Source organism: Anabrus simplex, chromosome 4 (genome assembly GCF_040414725.1).
Source record: "Anabrus simplex isolate iqAnaSimp1 chromosome 4, ASM4041472v1, whole genome shotgun sequence".
In the NCBI taxonomy this organism is placed as follows: Eukaryota; Metazoa; Arthropoda; class Insecta; order Orthoptera; family Tettigoniidae; genus Anabrus; species Anabrus simplex.
In genome coordinates, this window is record NC_090268.1 from 117635075 (window position 1) to 117641074 (window position 6000).

A 6000-nucleotide genomic window follows, 5' to 3' on the forward strand; every position below is an offset into this window, starting at 1 on the left:
TTACCTCGGAATCTCCTCTGATGCAGGACTGAAAGGATACCATAGCGCCATGCGGTGTCGTAGGCCTTCTCTAAGTCAAAGAAAACAGCTACCAAGCGCTGTTTGCGGAGAAACGCATCCTGGATAGAGCTCTCCAGGCGTACCAAGTGGTCAGTAGTCGAGCGAGCAGCTCGAAAACCACACTGGTACTCGGACAAGAGTCCTTGTTTCTCCAGACACCACACGAATCGGCGATTTACCATCTTCTCAAATAGCTTACACAGGCAGTTCGTAAGACAAATTGGTCTGTAACTTCCTGCATATTTAGGATCCTTGTCAGGCTTGAGGACAGGAATGACTATGCCCTCTCGCCACTGAGACGGAAAATCACCCTATATCCAGATTCGGTTGAACACACGAAGGAGATATAGTAAACTATCATCACTAAGGTGTTTCAGCATCAGGTTATGGATGTTGTCCGGTCCAGGAGACGTATCCTTGCAAAGCGCTAAGGCGCTGCGGAGTTCCCACTCCGTAAAGGGCACGTTGTAGTCCTCTGAAGCTTGGGTGGCAAAACTAAGGTGATGAAGTTCTGCCTCCTGCTTTAGAGCGAGGAAATTAGGATGGTAATTCCCGGAGCCAGATACATCCGCGAAATGACTAGCTAGATGGTCAGCAATCGCGAGAGGGTCAGTGGCGACACTGCCCGCAATGGAAATTCCCGGTACAGTAGATGATCCTTGGATACCTGAAATCCATCGAAGCTTAGTCCACACTTAGGATGATGGAGTATGTGACGTAATAGACGACACATATCTCTCCCATGAAGCCTTCTTACCTTGTCGAATAAGAACTCGCGCCTGAGCGCGGAGTTTCTTCAATGTTACCAAGTTGGCCACAGTAGGTTGTCTACGGTAACGCTTATGAGCGCGACGGCGTTCTTTGGTGGCTGCTGTTATTTCATCGTTCCACCAAGGAACGAGTTTTCCGCGAGGAGTCCCCGAGAATAAACGGAATGGACTCCTCAGCAGCAACAAGAATAACTTGGGTGACGTAAGTTATTTCCTCGCCGACGGTCCGCCTGATATCATCATTAAAGACAGCTAGTGATATATGTACTTTGGCCAATCAGCATGTTTAAGAATCCATCGAGGGGGAGCCTCGACGGGTTTATGTTTCAACAAAGTAAGAATGATGGGAAAATGGTCACTGTCACAGAGATCATCGTGTGCATTCCACCGAAACAGTGGAACCAACGTTCGGCTGCATAGGGTGTGTTCATAATACATAAATCCAGCTCTGTTAGTAGTGTTTCCAGCTCTCTTCCCCGGGGGCAAGGCGTCTCAGAGCCCCATATGGGGTGATGGGCGTTAAAATTTCCCAGTAAGAGAAAGGGTTGTGGAAGCTGATCTATAAGATGAGCGACATCATTTATGTTCAGATGCTGGCCTGGTGGAAAAAAAAACATTACACACTGTTGCTATGATAGGCAGCGGAACGCGAACAGCTACAGCCTCGAGTGGGGTTCTTAATGGAACCTCTTCGCTGTAGGTATCAGAACGTACAAAAATGCCAACACCACCGGAAACCCGGTGAGCGTAGTACCGTTCGGTGGAGTATAGCCTGAAATTTCTCAAGACCGACAAAACGCTCGTAAGCCTAAACACTATCTCCCTATACATGCGTAGGTGTAGAGGACAGCGCGACATCCATCCCATCATCAAAAGATGGCAGGGGTGCCGCCCAGAACTTCGACACTTTTCGGGGGGGAGCAGGTCCCCTACGAGGAGAGCGCGCAGGTTTGGGTGCAGGAGTACCTCCTGGCGCAGACTCATACCCCCAGATGGGGGGCATGACTTCTCCTTCGCACGGGAAGTGCAAGAGCGCGTAGCAAGGGCGCCCTTCTTCGCCTCCTCCTTTTCGAGTTTAGACGGGCGGGGAGATGGTCTCCCAGCCCTGGTCGACGATGCCGCCTCCGCCGGCTGGGGCACGGCTTTCGCCGACCTCCTAGGGGGGCGGAAGACTTGATCTTCCCCCCTTGCTGTGGCGGCTGGGAACTGCCTGCCTGCACAGGCTTTTACTCATTGCGATGTTGCTCTGAGGAACAATAGTCTGCTTGGGCGCAGCGATCGTCACGGGTAACGATGTCGAGAAAGACGAACCTTGCGGACTCTCAGCTATCAAGCTATAGTCGAGTGTACGGGCAGGTGTATTCGTAGAATTAAACTCACGGCGCGGTTCCTGGTAGGAACGACCATCCAGGGTCTTGATCTCCTGGATCTTCTTCGCACTCAGATATGTCGGACAATTCCGATCCCGAGGAGAATGAAAACCGGAGCAGTTAGTGCACTTATATGGAGTTGTGCACTCCTCCGCGCCGTGAGCTACTCGTCCACATGTACCACATACAGACTGATTCGAACAGCGAGATACCATATGTCCGAAGATGATGATGATGCTTGTTGTTTAAAGGGGCCTAACATCGAGGTCATCGGCCCCTAATGGTACAAAATGAAACGACAAAGTAAAAGTTCAAAATGATCCACTGACCAAAATAAAAAATGTCATCAAGAATGAATGAAAGAATGAATGAATGAATGAATGAATGAATGAATGAATGAACATGAATTTAAAACAATCTGTGGATCCGACTCAAAAAACTATCATAGTTAATAGTATTACTGACCAAGGGACCACTTCCAAAGCAAATCGAGGATGCTTGGTGTCTAAATGGGTCCAAAATACAAGTCAAAGGCCCCTCAGAATGATACTTATCGCTAGTAATGTAGAACCATGGTATCTGTCCTGTTGCGGTACTAATCAATGGTAGCAGAGACTTGCGGTATTCCACACATTATTGTACTACTCAAAGCTTATGAAATTCGACATTAATACAGACCTATGTTTTTCTCACTCTGCGGCGCCATTCACAGGCAACGCAAACCTATGATGTTCATCACAGAGTACTAACCACAGGGACCTCTCCCTATCCCGTGGTGTTCCTCATATAGTGGGTACTAATCACAGGTAAGGCAGGTCCATGGTAGCTATCATCCCATGGTCCCGCTCATATGGTGGTACTAATCACAGGTACTGCAAAAGCCGACCGCGCGGTGCTCCTGTGTGCTACTCGTACTAATCACAAACCTATTTCGTACCCAATGTAGTGGTACTACGCACAAGTAAAAGCGACCCTTGGTGTTCTCCGCGTGGTGGTACTAATCACATGTAGTTGCATGGTTCGAATACAATCATCCCTTGGTCGCCCCTTTTAGTCGGCTCTCACGACAGGCAGGGGATACCGTGGGTGTATTATTCGTCTGCCTCCCCCACCCACAGGGGGGGTGTGTTTGGTCCGCGAGAGGTATTTTATTTCCCTCAAGTCCGCCGGCAAGCCGGTTAGGACCCCCCTATCCGCCACCTGGGACGCGCCACGTGGGAGTATCACCTCTCCCCCTGCTACGCCTGCGTAGCAGGTTCGTGGCCATATGTCCGAATTCCTGGCATTGATAGCATCGCAAAAGAGGCGGGATGTACGGCCTCACATGCAACGATAAATTGGTACTTTGACTTTCTCTGGTAACACTGACAACTTGAAAGAGATAATGAAGGCACCAGTGGTAACGTCTTCACCGTTGACCTTGCGCGTATTGCGCCGGACGTGTGTCACGCCACGGTTCTTCATGTCTTCCATCAACTCGTCGTCAGTGTTCAAAATAAGGTCGCGGTGAAGGATGACTCCGTGAACCAGATTCAAGGACTTATGCTCCTACACTTTGACGGAGATTTCGCCAAAGTGGTCGCACTGTTACAGTGCTGTACGAGTCTTCAAAGGTAAACTATCGTTGCGCATTTTCTTGAGGTCCTCAAGTTCGCCATAGACGCCTTCAATGTGTCTACTAAAAAAGATCGACTTTACCAGCTTACAATCATGCCCATCGTTTCTGGTAGCCACCAGAAACCTAGGGAAGCTGGATCCCATTCCTTCACGCTGCGCATGTTTCCAGGGAGTTGATTCTCTCAGGGAAGCAAATGTTAAAGACTTCGGTGGGGGACCACCTCTAGAGGGGCGACTTCGTTTGCCCGAAATCTTCCTCCCTGAATACCACCCACTCCGATCAGGGGCCTCTGTAGCCGAACCAAGCAGCCAAGACAATACCCACCTGGCCATAGCAGGTATTGTCCGGGGTCCGATGTTCGACAGTGCCTAATTCGGGATGACCGAGGGAATGAGCACTAGGACTCCCTTCCTCGAGTCACCTGCAATAGCATGTACCCCATAGCGTGTACAGAGCATTATATAGAGAGAAAAAAAACAAAATAATTAATAAAAATATGTCCTTCTGGCATTCGGCTGTGCGGGGACAAGTATTGTCAGGCGGATACTACTGCCAAGGTTCACGGCGCTTCCACCCGCAAGATTCCTGGATGGGCAATTGAGGGCTTTTGGGCGTAATCGCACACGTAAGAGACCCATCTCCGAGCAGCACGCACATCAAAATTTTGAAATGGTGTACAACTGACCCTCGGAAAAATAATAAAAAATTAAGAGGGGACCATGGCCACATGACCCTTTAAGTCGCCTTCTGTGAATGTACTGAACCCCTCCCATCCACAGGAGGTCCAACACATTATGCCGAACCGCAATCCATATCCGCGCCTATGTCGCTCCTTTTAGCCCCCTCTTACTACAGGCAGGTTTCTATTTTACCCCCACCCACAGGGGAAGGATGATAGCTTCAGAACGCCTTCTTATGCTTTTAGAAAGACGCCATGCGTTCAGTTGAGGCAGACCTCTCCCATTCTTCCAAAAGGGCGACTTCAAGGGCTACAAGGCTAGTGTCTGGGGGTGGTGATCTTCCCGTTTGGATCCATTCCTCCAGACAGACGCAAAATTGTTCAGTCAGATTGAAATCGGAACTTCTGGATGATGACTCCATTCGTTTCACTCTTGCAGGAGTCTCAGGACGATGTTGACATCATACGCACTACCATTCACATGTATGAACACTGAGTTTTCTCCATGTTACCTCACGTGAGGAATCAATCACATGTGGCACTATGTTATCGTCAGTGTACCGTCCAGTAGTTAAGGATCCATTGCGAATGATCAGAAGATTGGTTTTCGTGTCAAGCCATAACAGATTCACCTCCCTAAGTAATAGTAGATTGTACAGCTGTCGGATGAAATCGCTATCGTCGTCTTCTCTAGACTCACGGACGACCATCTGAATTATATGACGCGAAACGGAATTCATTCGAGAAGACTACAGGGGGCCAGTGCAGAAGAAGATCTCTAACGAACTGCTGTCTCTTGCCACGTTATCGTTTGTCCAGTGTAGTTATTTGAGTGGGGGAAGTCATCGGGATCTTTAACTGGCCTCTCGAAGCCTATTTCTGACTGGTCAGTAACTCGCACCCGAGAAGTCTGTTCTAGGTCCATCTGCAGGGCCTGTGCAGTAACTTAGTGCTTTTAGTCACCTTGAAGACGCATAAAATGATGCTGGAATGGAGTTATTTTCCTTTCGCGGCCGTACCAGGGCGCCTGACAACACTTCCAGTATTGCCTTCTTGAAGCAGTAACTTAGTACTGTACGTGCACGAGTAGGTTTATCTGACGATTACTGACTCCCCCATTGCCTACCTCGGTCCACACGATAAGCCATAACTTGCAAACACTCCACTCTACACGGACAAACTTTAACACATAATTTGAACTAAGGCACTTGTACCTTTCACATGACACTGACACCTTTCAAACATCCAAGTGACTGTGGAACTTTCCGGTAAGTAAACAGGACATGTTATTGCCGTAATAGTCCAATTCCCATCCCTCTATGCATTCTTACAACGTACAGTACTTAGGAACATCTAAAGACGTGACCAGGTTTCTGTTTGGAGCAGTGTATATTTCACAACCTATTTGTCTTGCGGACTTTATCCACTTCAACTTATCTTTTTCATGAGGCTATACTACGTTGTTCGTATACATACAATAAACTCCCATCTACCTTTCCATGT